Source organism: Quercus lobata, chromosome 12 (assembly GCF_001633185.2).
Source record: "Quercus lobata isolate SW786 chromosome 12, ValleyOak3.0 Primary Assembly, whole genome shotgun sequence".
Classification (NCBI taxonomy): Eukaryota; Viridiplantae; Streptophyta; class Magnoliopsida; order Fagales; family Fagaceae; genus Quercus; species Quercus lobata.
The window spans coordinates 7,673,094-7,686,539 of NC_044915.1; the positions used below are offsets into that span (position 1 = coordinate 7,673,094).

The window sequence follows — 13,446 nt, forward strand, 5'->3', positions numbered from 1 at the left end:
AAGTTGTAGGATGATAATTACTTTTTATTCGCATTTCATGGTGTGAAAGATTTTGGTAGAAAGTAAACATTTCCCAAAAACTTATCATTAACTGAGTATAAATTTCAATTAAAAAATTTACAATAATTTTTAAAAGTGTAATAAACTTAGGCACAAACAAAAACAAAAACAAATCACATTAAATTTAAGTAACAATGATTATGTGTGTGTGTATATATAATTTATGTTATTCTTGATTGTGTCCATCTATATGTAGAAAATTACAAATTTTTTTTTTTTTTATAACTCGTCTAAAAAAAATTAACAATGATGCTTGCATGGGGAGTTGGAAAAGAAAATTGCATGCCATTTGAGAAATGGAAGACCGTTTATAATGCTTCATATAATTAAACTTCCGAAAAATTACAACAAATCAGAGTGGCGCAGCGGAAGCGTGGTGGGCCCATAACCCACAGGTCCCAGGATCGAAACCTGGCTCTGATAAAAGAGAAAAGCTTCCGACACTTATTTTTGGCTTATTTTGTTGTTGTAACTTGTAATTGCCTAATTGGTACCATGACGGCATGACCTGCTACCCGAGAAACTTCATTGAAAGCTTTATTCAAATGTAAAAATGAACCATCTTAATCATGACCCACTTATTATAGTTTCTTTCTTGGTTCTTTATTCATTCCCTTGTTGAAATATGAAATTTGAATTTGATTGCATGATTTAATATTATTGTCACGAGTAATTGATTTGATTCATCATAATTTTTTTTAAGAAAATAAAAACTTTGTTGATATTTGAAATTTTGTGCTAAGACTATGGTTAAATTATTGGTTCATCCTAATTCTAAACCAATAAGCTCTTTGTTTGTTTGTAACAATAAACTCTTTTTTATGTAATGAGATATTAAAATATGATATACGCAACCCAAATCGATTGAAACCAAAATATAATGTTTTAATGGACAGATCAAAACGGTATTTGGAACAAAATTCTAATTGGATCAAACTTGCTTGCACGCGCACATGCATACTAGATTAGACGAATATCAAAATATTTTGTACTGATGGAAAAACCAAAATGGTCACTAAAACAAATTGCTAACTATATCAAACTTGCTTAGCGTTGGGATTAAATTTAAATGCTAATTGGAGTAATGCAAATCCATTTTGTCCAATTTTTTTTTTCCAACATCTCTCTCTTTGTCTCTCTGTCTCTCTCTCTTTAAAATCCATACAAATTAGGGTTCAATCCATTGTGATTAGTTCAAAGTCACTTTTCCAAAACAAAAATTAAGGATAAATTTATTTTTTTACAAATACAATTAGGAATAGAGTAAAAAGATAGGGGTAACATAGTCAAATTAATTTTTAATAATTTACTCCAAAAATATAGTCAAATTAAAAAATACATCAAGACAGTTACTTATTTTGAGGGGGAAAAATTACTATTAGACAATACAATATTAATTTTTAAAGGTCTTTAAGCACTCGCTGAGTACATACGTCCATGAGGCTAGTCCATAAAATAACATTGGCATTGGCTATTGTAGCAAGGAGGGTGCATCACATTGTATATCATTCTCCTTCAGAACCATTCAATTATGACCATTGTGGGTTTTAATTAGCTCAACTGGTAGAATTTCCTATCATTGAATAAAAGATTTGGAGATCGATCTCCGCTTACACTAAAAATCAATTGATGTTTTGCTCTGATGATAAAGACTAAAGAGCAATTATCAAAAGTAAATGTCATGGGTTAAAAAAAAAAAAAAAAAAAACTATGACCACTAATGCACTTCCACCCTAAGCAGTCAAGGCCAACTGCTCAAGCAACAAGCCATTTCCTGCGGCTTCCAATCCAATCACACTTATTCTTGAAACATGATTTTGATAGACTGTGGAGCATGGACAACTTCACGCAAACCAAAACATTAATTCTTAAAACGAAAATACTTCACAAATCAGGTACACTCTGATATTTAGATCAGAAATCAACCGGCAAAGAGACCATCTTTTTTTTTTTTTTTTTTTTTTTTGAGAATCAAGTTGAGACAATCTTCAAATGGCAACAAAAGCATCGTTCAAAAAAACAAAAACAAACAAACAAACAATGGAGATATTATAATGAAATAAAGCGCAACATGGACCAAAAAAAATGGTGACAGAATGTGGATTTTACCTGTATAACATGCTTCTTCATATATTGATATAAGATACCAAATTCTTCATGTGAAATTGAATTCTAATCGGATCAAAGATTTACCAGAAAATTAAAGGAAATGAGATATGTTAATCTCCATTATTTTTTGGTACATCGTCAACCGATCAGAATTCATGTCCAATTCTAAACAACTTGAATTCTTACAAGTTACATCCATATTTTAATGGACTTTAAACACTAATCGGATCAATGATTTACCAGAAAGCTAGAAGAAAATTTGTACTATTCTCTAACTAGATTTTTGGTACATCACTGACCGACCAGTGTTTATCTCCAATTCTATCAAAGCAAAAGTTTTTTGTGCAACCTTTGAAATAGGTGCATTTGTATATATAGAGGGCCAAATGATGTATCTTTGGATGTTTACCATTTCATGCATATCTGAAATTCAATTGTAATCTACAAATATAAGGTAACAACATTAAAACCATTTATGTCTAGAATCATAATATGGTCACTCCACATTCACATTAAAAACAACCCACTTGCCATATGTTAATGCCTCAATTGCTTGAGCATGTAATATCATTTGCGTCATTTTACGGCACACACTCTTCTTTATATATACAATATTTACGTAATCTTAACCGTTTATTTATTATTATAAAATATATCTTAAATAAGATAATATCTATGTTTACAGTTAAGATGAGATAGGTCTAGTACATGCAAAAAAAAAAAGTATGTACCATTTCTTAAGGATTTATCACACTTTTTGTCTTTACCAAAACAAATAAGATAGGTTGCCCTTTGGATTCTAAGAATGTCTCTTCTCCTGTTGTGCAATTTTTGCTCGACTATACCTCTGTTTTATGATAATTGCTCTTACCATTATTCAATTTAATTTATACCTATACCTATGGATAATCAAGACCGGAGGCCTACGCCTAAGACCCCTTATATGTTCCCAAAATTTTACTAAAAGGATCCCAATGCACTTATTGGTCCATTTGCAAGTACCAAATTTTAAATTTGGTGCTGTTTTGCAAAATGTAAATTTTGACCTATTCCAGCGCACGTAGGTATCATTGAAACAGCTGTTTTGGCAAAAAAGAAAAGCGTGTAAGGTCTATGCAGATGCAAAGTATGCATTAAATTGAACAAGAAAATTGCTGTACTCCAAGGTTGGTCATATATTACTTGTGCAGACTGCAGAGCATGGTATAATTTTATGTTGTAGTAACAAATTCTTATTAATTCAGCAGAAAGACGAGAAGAGCAAAATTTACACAACAATATCATGGTTGGAAATCCATAAATTACAGCGTCATCAATATTCTTAATCAAACATGTAAGTAAATAAGTAAATGCGAGATGCTCACGAGGAACAAATGTGATGAATATGGAATTTTGACATTGTAATGATGAAAACATTATAGGAGGTAAGTGTAACTTGCTCGTTTCAAACATAATTTGTTTAGATAATTTAAAATAATGTGAATATATCTTTTTAAGTCTATCCGGTTTCCAGTATCCAGTACTAATTTGTAACCATTGAATTTTATAGCCACCAGATTCTTAAAAAATAAATTAAAAAAATTATATCCACCAGAACCACTAGACATGAAAAAAGTGGGGAAAATATGGCAAAATTGGACCCAATCTGACCTCGAATTTTTAACCCAAAATAAAAGTGAGTATAATAAGATTACATATAGATGCCAATTGCCAAGGTAGTATAACAAATGAGCTTCCTATCACACAGAGAGAGAGAGAGAGAGCTTTGACGATTCTTTCTAAATATTTTTTTTAAGAACCTTCTTTCTCTTTATTGTATTTTATTTCATTTATATATAATTTTGAGAAAATAATAATATTAATTATAAAATTGTTCAATATATATGCTAGCTTGTTATTCTAAATCTGTTAATATAGAGTATCAAAAATATATATATAAATACACTTATTTATAAAATTTTATAAATAAGTGTATTTTAGAATTTTTAATTTAAAAATAATTTCATTCCACCATTTTCATAATTCAATTCCAATATTGTCACCAAACAAATGAATAGCAATAGTTACTTCATCCCATCTTCCTTTATTCCTTGTAATAATTATGCATATTCTCATGTCATGCAATCACAATTGTATTGAATCAAATGTGCCCCAAATAAAATAATGGCATGCTGTAGATCACACATGATATGATTATAACAAAATATGGGCATGCATTTATCTAACTTAGTGAGATGTGCACGTAATAATTTAAATATTAAAAAAAAGAAAAGGAAAAGGCTTTTCTATTCATCTAAATAGAATAATAAATTGTTGAATTTTTCTTGTTCATATGTAACAGAAGTGTTACTTTATAATGATAAATATACCTTTTTTTTTTCATTAGAAATAAGATGAACCAATTTTTACATTCATTTTGAAAAGTCAAAATAATTAAACAGAAGTAGTGTTCTTTTAACAATATGACTTTCAATGGTCACTTGTATGTGTTTCATCTAAACACAGTCACATGAATGATCAATCTATGCCTTTGTTTTCTTAAACAATGATAATGCTATTAGTTTGTTTAAATGCACATGTATAATTTGTTAATGGGCTCAATGTTTTGTACAAATTTCTGTGCACGCTTATATTTGTACTTAGTCCATGATATTGTTATTCTAAATTATACTTTGTGTAATCTTTAATGACTATGTATCCACTTGTCATGGAACCAATCACGGTACTTAAAATGAAACTTTCGAGAATTGTATATTGACCTATTGTGGGATCAATTATTGTTAAATATTTGTATTGTCACACCATGTAATTTGTTGCATGACTTACCAAGTGGAAAATACATTTTTTTTAATTAAAATTTTTTATGCGAAAAAATAGGGGCCGACCTAAACTGTAACTCAATTGACCCAACCTGTTTCTAACCTGAACTCGATTGATCTGACCCAAACCCAACCTAACTTGTTTTCCACATCTAAGATAGCCGGGATTTAGGTTGCTTTAATTTTTATTTTTATTTTTGGGAGGGGAGAGGGGAGGTGAGTAGAATCTCTTATAAAACTTATCATTAACTTTGAGTGTAAATTTAATTATAAAAAATTACAATAAGTTTAAAAGTGTATTTAAGTTAGACACAAACAAAAAACAAAAACAAAATATTATACATACATATATATATATATATATATATATAAAATTGTTATTCTTCTAAACTCACTTCAAATTGGAAAAGAAAAAATTGCATGCCATTTGATAAAAGTATTGGATTTTATATGAAGCAGAAATGCTTAAAAAATTTCTTAAAAAAAGAAATGCTTCAAAAAAAAAAAAAAAAAACGTGTAATTTAATTGGTGGGTTAGATTCCTTTTGACAGGCCTAGCCTATAATAATATATATGATACAACTTAAAAGCTAAAAGACTTGCCAACAAATCAGAGTGGCGCAACGGAAGCGTGGTGGGCCCATAACCCACAGGTCCCAGGATCGAACCTGGCTCTGATATATGAGACAAGCTTTCAGCCTTTCATCTCTTATAATTATGCTCCTTTTTTTTCACTCTTTGAGAGTAATTGATTGGCTTTTGTTGTAGGTGATATTTAAACCCAAGTCCCTTATTCAAGAATAAGGGATTTTATTGATTAAGCTAACTATAACCCAATATATCTCACAAAAATTCTAAAGTAAGAGTATTTGCAAACCATCTAACTATATAATGAAGACAAACGGGAACAGTCACTTGAACAAAATTGCTAACTATATTAGACTGGTTTAGTGTTGGGAACAATTTTTACCTACTAATTTAAGTACTTCAAATCCATTCTCTCTCTCTCTCTCTCTCTCTCTCTCTCTCTCTCTCTATATATATATATATATAATTAGCAAAATCCATACAAATCAAGGTTCAATCCAATGCAATGGGAATTCCTAAAAGAAAAACTTACCAAAACTACCACAACTCCAAAGTCAATTAAACACAAGAGCATTAAAAATACATCAAAGATCCATGACCAACCAATGTCAAATCGGGGACAAGAAGAGCGTTAAAAATACAATAAAGAAAGTATAGAGAGTTTAATGCAAGTAACTGCTCTAATGGCCTAAGAGGATACTATTCAAAACAATCTTCCATCTCCTAAAATCTAGTATAATCTCAACAATGTTGGTATGCATTGATTCCACAATCCATATCCCCACCCATTGGCCCCTTAGACAACATATGTTATATGTCCTTCAATAAGACCAATGACAATAATTTTTTCACAAATTTCTTTATAAAAATAATTTTCATAGTCTATTATGATTGGTGCATGATTAAAGTACTGTCAGAAATAGGTCCAAGTAAAAGTGATATTACTCCAAAGCACCACCGACTCACCAACTTACAAAATGACAAGTCGATTGAAAATTTGGTCAATTTCAACTTGGTAGATTTGGATGTTAATTTTAGTTATGTGTTGTATACTAAACTTCAAATTTTATTTTACCAAATAAATTTAAAAATTATTTCCTCTAATTAATCCTATAAACTATTAAAGGAATTACAACAAAAATATAAAACCATTAAAGGAAATCATGTCTTATGGTATGAGTATTTTTTAAATTTTTCTCCAAAAAAAAAAAAAAATTTTATGCATATCCATGTCACTATGTATGTTTAGGAATATGTTGGAAAAGTATCACATTTTCTATATTAGCATGTGTAAATCATGAAATTAAATAATAAATAAACACTTAAAGTTAATATGAGATATAGACTAACAAGAAAACTCAATCCACCACCCAACTCGAATTGCCACTTTAATAGTTAAACTCACCCAACCCACTTGAAAATAAATATCATATCCATGTAGGGCGGTGTGGAGCAAAGCGAGTCAAGTAGATTGAGCGGGTTGTTGCACAAGCCTAATCTTAATAAGTTGTGAAAACGGTTTTTAAAAATTTTTGTCCCTAGCATTAATCATTGTTCTTTGGCTTTAATTTGTTGTTTTGCCCGAATATTTTTGTTTAATTTTTTCAATGAATAATTTATTATTATTATATTTTCCAAATATAAAACCACCCAAGTTTGAATATATTCATAGAAGACTTGTTCTTCTTATAAAAAAAGAAAAGAAAAGAAGAGGTTAATTTTGGTCCTTGTAAATATGGGATGATTTTATTTTTTAGCTCAACTATTCAATTATGTTAATACATGGGTTTTTGAAATTGGTTTTTTTTTTTTATCCATGGCATCTCATTAACCCAAAAAAAAAAAAAAAAAATTGCTCACGTGTCCAACATAATGCTTACATGTCACATTATTAAAAAAAAAAAATGTTTTGTCCATAACATTGTCATAATAAATTTTAAGTGTATGTTTGGTAAACTGTAATAGGCACTGTAACATAATAGTTATTCCTATGATTTAACTATTCAATAGTTTGGTTATATTTTTATCATAGGGGGTAGCCATTTTTTATGAATAAATATTATTTAAAATAAGGAATAACTATTCCTTTCTAAAAGGGTTGTAATAGATGTTTCTTAGGAATTCAGATCTTCTAGATTTCTTACGGTACTCTAACAAATATATTTCTTTAAATCCTAAGCATTTTTTTATGATTAAGGGTCTAAATTTTGTCATGTCAACATTCCACTAATAATACTCTTAAAATAATAAAATAATGTTGCAAACAAAATAATTAAGATTATTATTAATGGAATGTTGACATAGCAAAATCCAGACCATTAAATCATTAAAGAATGGTTAAGATTTAAGAAAATTTATTTGGTAGAGTACCCTAAGAAATCTGAAGGATCTGAATTCATTTCTTAGTGGGTCTAGTAATTTCTAAAATTAATATATTTTCAAATAAAAAAAACATTTCATATGCGCAGAACAATTATGAAAATAAAAAATAATTAAAAACTAATTCACCCCTCTTAAATTTAGAAAATATTATTTTTTAAGAATTATCTTGTTTTAAGAAATATAATTGTATGAGTAAAATATATCCTAAAATAGATTTTAAGTTGTTTTTTCTAATGTTACAACTTACAACCAAACTCATGAATATGTTTAGGGCAAATTACAACTTATCCACATGTGGTTTGACCAAAATTTCAGTTATCTATTTGTGGTTTGAAATTTAATACTTTATCCACTTGAGATTAGCTCAGTTAGAGTTTTGTAAACCATCTCTGCTAAAAAGATGGCTAAATATGTAATTTTTCTTCACTTTTATGTCTCTCTCCTCCAAAAACACAAAAAATAAAAATAAAAATACAAGATCAAACAAGATAAAAAAAGAATCCAGTGAAATACTTGCATCATGAGATTTCAAACCACAAATAAGCAACTTATATTTCAGTCAAATCCTAAATGGGTAAGTTGTAATTTGCCCATATGTTTAATTATTCCATTACAATTTTTGGAAAAAAAAAAAAAAATTCCATTACAACACATTTTATTCCCATTAATAGAGATTACCATTTCTACCATAATCCTCATTCAGTGTATCAAATGTGCCCTAAGTGACAAGTCGTTACTTGTTGTTACTAGTAGATAAAGCTTTTCTATTCACTTAAATAGAATAATAAATTGTTGAATTTTTCTTGTTCATATCATGGATGTCAATACCGTACCGTACCGGCCGTACCGGCCGGAATATACCGTACCGGCCAGCAATCCGGTACACTCGACCCCCCTGTTTCGTACCGGAAAAAATACCGGCCGTATCGGCCTCGTACCGGCTGTACCGGCCAATTTTGGGCAATACCGGCCGGTACCGGGCGTACCGGCCGGTACAGAAAATAGTTTTTTTTTTTTTTTTTTTTTTTTTTTTTTTTTTTAAGTTTTGTAATTTTTGAATTTTTGTTAGAACAAAATGGTAACTTATTTGTATTAACTTATTAGTATTATTTGTTTTCTTAGTATGCAATGGTAACTTTTAAGTTTTCTATTTTATTTTTTTATTTTTTTTCCCTTTTAATTGATACTAAAGTCTAAAACCATGAATAACTAGTTCTAAATTGAGGAAATGTTTTATAGTAAACTTTTATATTTATTATAATATATATATACACAAACACATACATACATACATATATATATATATATATTTATATTTATAAATATAAAAAATAGCGATAAACCCGAAACGGTACACCGGTATTGACCGGTATCCGAAATATATCGTACCGGTGACCAAACCGGTACGGCCTCCGGTACGGTATTGACATCTTTGGCTTCATATGTAACAGAAGAGAAACTTTACAATGATAAATATATCTTTTTTCATTAGAAATAAGATGAACCAATCTTTACATTCATTTTGAAAAGTCAAAATAATTAAACAGAAGTAGTGTTCTTTTAACAATACTACTTTCAATGGTCACTTGTATGTGTTTCATCTAAATACAGTCACATGAATGATCAATCAATGCCTTTGTTTTTTTAAAACAATGACAATGCCATTAGTTTTTGTTTAAATGCACATGTATAATTTGTTAATGGGCTCAATGTTTGGTACAAATTGTTGTGCACCCTTATATTTGTACTTAGTCCATAATATTGTTATTTTGAATTATACTTTGTGTAATCTTTAATTAATGATTGTGTATCTACTTGTTATGGAACCAATCGTGGTATTTAAATAAAAATTTTGAGGATTGTATATTGACCTATTGTGGAATCAATTATTGTTAAATATTTGTATTGTCACACCATATAATTTTATGCATGACTTATTAAGTGGAAAATATTTTTTTTTATACAAAAAAAATAGGGGTTGACTTGAACCGTAACCCAATTGACTCAACCTATTTCTAACCCAAACTCAATTGATCTGACTTAAACCCGACCTAACCTGTTTTCAACATCTAAAAAACCATATCCAGGATTTAGGTTGATCTGACCCAAACCCGACCTAACCTATTTTCCACATCTAGGATTTAGGTTGCTTTATTATTATTATTATTATTATTTTGTGAGGGGGGAGGGGGATGAGTAGAGTCTCTTATAAAAACTTATCTTTAACTTTGAGTGTAAATTTAATTATAAAAAAATTACAATAAGTTTTAAAAGTGTATTTAACTTAGGCACAAACAAAAAACAAAATATTTATATATAAATATATATATATATATAATTGTTATTCTTCTAAACTCATTTCAAAAGAATTGTATTTATTATTTTGGAAAAGAAAAAATCGCATGCCATTTGATAAAAGTATTGGATTTTATATGAAGCAGAAATGCTTAAAAAATTTCTTAAAAAAAGAAAAAGAAAAAAGAAATGCTTCAAAAAAAAAAAAAAAAAAAAACGTGTAATTTGATTGGTGGGTTAGATTCCTTTTGACAGGCCTAGCCTATAATAATACATATAATATAACTTAAGCTAAAAGACTTGATAACAAATCAGAGTGGCGCAGCGGAAGCGTGGTGGGCCCATAACCCACAGGTACCAGGATCGAAACCTGGCTCTGATATATGAGACAAGCTTTCGGCCTTTCATCTCTTATAATTATGCTTTTTTTTTTTCACTCCTTGAGAGTAATTGATTGATTTTTGTTGTAAGTGATATTCGAACCCAAGTCCCTTATTCAAGAATAAGAAGCAATTGATTTTTGTTGTAGGTAATATTTAAACCTAAGTCCCTCATTCAAGAACAAAGGATTTTATTGATTAAGCTAAATATAACCCAATATATCTCACGATAATTCTAAAGTAAGAGTATTTGCAAACCATCTAACTATGTAATGAAGACAAACAAGAACAGTCACTTGAACAAAATTGCTAACTATATTAGACTTGCTTAGTGTTGGGAACAATTTTTACTTTCTAATTTAAGTATTTCAAATCAATTTTCTCCAATTTTTTATTCCCTCCAATCTCTCTCTCTCTCTCTCCAATTAGCAAAATCCATACAAATCAAGTTTCAATCCAATGCAATGGGAATTCCTACAAAATTTTTTTACCAAAACTACCATAACTCCAATGTCAATTAAACACAAAAGCATTAAAAAAATACATCAAAGATCCATGACCAACCAATGTTGAATCGGGGACAAGGAAAGAAAGTACAGAGAGTCTGATGCAAGTAACTACTCTAATGGCCTAAGAAGGTACTATTCAAAACAATCTTCCATATCCTAAAATCTAGTATAATGTCAACAATGTTGGTATGCATTGATTCCACAATCCATATCCCTACCCATGGACCCTTTGGACAACATTTGTTATATGTCCTTCAATAAGACCAATGACAATAATTTTTTCACAAATCTTTTTTAAAAAAATAATAATTTTAATAGTCTATTATGATTGGTGCATGATTAAAGTACTAAATCCAAGTCAAAGTGATATTACTCCAATTACAGTTTATCATCTTAATTAAGGGTGAGCACGGGCCGAATTGGGCAGGTTGATAAAAAAAAGAAGGAAAAATTCCAAACCACCGCCGACTCACCAACTTACAAAAATGGCAAGTCGGTTGAAAATTTGGGTTGTTTCAACTTGGTAGATTTGGCTGTTAATTTTAGTTATGTGTTGTATACTAAACTTCAAATTTTATTTTACCAAATAATTTTAAAAATTATTTCCCCTAATTAATCCTATAAACTATTAAAGGAATTACAACAAAAATATAAAACCATTAAAGGAAATTATTTCTTATGGTATGAGTATTTTTTAAGTTTTTCTCAATGGTATGAGAATATTTTTAAGTTTTTCTCCAAAAAAAAAAACAAAAAACAAAAAAAAGCTTTTTTGCATATCCATGTCACTATGTATGTTTAGGAATATGTTGGAAAAGTATCACATTTTCTATATTAACATGTGTAAATCATGGAATTAATAAATAAATAAAAATTTAAAGTTAATATGAGATATAGACTAACAAGAAAACTCAATCCACCACCCAACTCGAATTGCCACTTTAATAGTTAAACTCACCCAACCCGCTTGAAAATAAATATCATATCCATGCAGGGCGGTGTGGAGCAGAGCGAGTCAGGCAGATTGAGTGGGTTGTTGCACAAGCCTAATCTTAACAAGTTTTGAAAAATAGTTTTTTTAAAATTTTTTCCCTAGCATTAATCATTGTTCTTTGGCTTTAATTTGTTGTTTTACCCGAATATTTTTGTTTAATTTTTTCAATGAATAATATTTTTGTTATTATTTTTTCCAGATATAAAACCACCCAAGAAAGAATATATTCATAGAAAACTTGTTCTTCTTTAAAAATAATAGAAAAGAAGAAGTTAATTTTTGGTCCCTATAAATATGGGATGGTTTTATTTTTGAGCTCAACTATTCAATTATGTCAATTTAATACATGGGTTTTTGACATTGATTTTTTTATTTTTTTTTTTATTTTTTATCCATGGCATCTCAAAAAAAAAAAAAAAAAAAAGAAAATTCTTTCGTGTTTAACATAGTGCTTATATGTCACATTATTAAAATAAAAAGAAGAGAAATGTTTTCGTTCACAACATTGTCATAATAAATTTTGAGGACATGTTTGGTATACTGTAATAGGCACTGTAACATAATAGCTATAAAGGCAAGTTTTGGATCCTAAGCCCAAAAGGTAAAAGGATTCAGACCTAAAGAGCTCAATACAAAGAATTTGTAGAAAGTGGGCTAATAACTAAGCTTCAATGAATTGCACAACGCTCACTATGGACTAAAAATAGAAAGAAAGCAAGAGAAAGACAAAGAAAAACAAGTTTTTTGCAGAGAAATTCCTCCTCGGCAATGTCCAAGAAGAGTAGTTCTGGAATATATTATTCTTTGACTTGAGTACAATTTTAGTTCTCAATACTACAATGTTTTCTTTACAAGTTCTCAGATGCCACTCTACAATAGGATTTTCCTTCTTTATATTGCCCTTCTTTGCTCCATCTCAGCCATCCAAGTGTTGATCAGATGGCTAGCCCTTATGCTTGTCCCATTAGCATCTTCTTGAAATTTTTTGAGGTAGTTGTAAGGCTGAATATCACTGTTCAGGTATCACCTCCACATTAATGCGGCCAGAGAGTTAGCTACATAGCATATAATGCGGTGGCAGCAGCTTTCTCTTAGATATTTCTTACTTTTCCATTACCTTATCCCATCCCGATGATTATCCTTATCAATAGAATTGCCCAGAATGTTGCTCTTGATGGCAAGTCCACCTTTCTGGCCTATGCTCTAACAAGCCGAGGTGTCATTTGTCCTCGAACCTCCTTCTTGAACTCTCATGATCAAACCCCTTTCCTCATTCACTAATGTGCACTTCCGCGATGACGTTTACCCGT

The 13,446-nt window shown here is 29.6% G+C and overlaps 3 non-coding genes across 3 annotated transcripts; all 3 read left to right on the forward strand.

Annotated features, from left to right (window-relative positions):
- Positions 1 to 411: 411 nt before the first annotated feature.
- TRNAM-CAU lies at positions 412 to 483 on the forward strand. Its single transcript has one exon. It is a non-coding gene; the product is annotated as a tRNA-Met (tRNA).
- A 5,114-nt stretch (positions 484 to 5,597) lies between these two features.
- TRNAM-CAU lies at positions 5,598 to 5,668 on the forward strand. Its single transcript has one exon. It is a non-coding gene; the product is annotated as a tRNA-Met (tRNA).
- Positions 5,669 to 10,563: 4,895 nt separating this feature from the next.
- TRNAM-CAU lies at positions 10,564 to 10,635 on the forward strand. The gene has a single exon. It is a non-coding gene; the product is annotated as a tRNA-Met (tRNA).
- Positions 10,636 to 13,446: the final 2,811 nt, after the last annotated feature.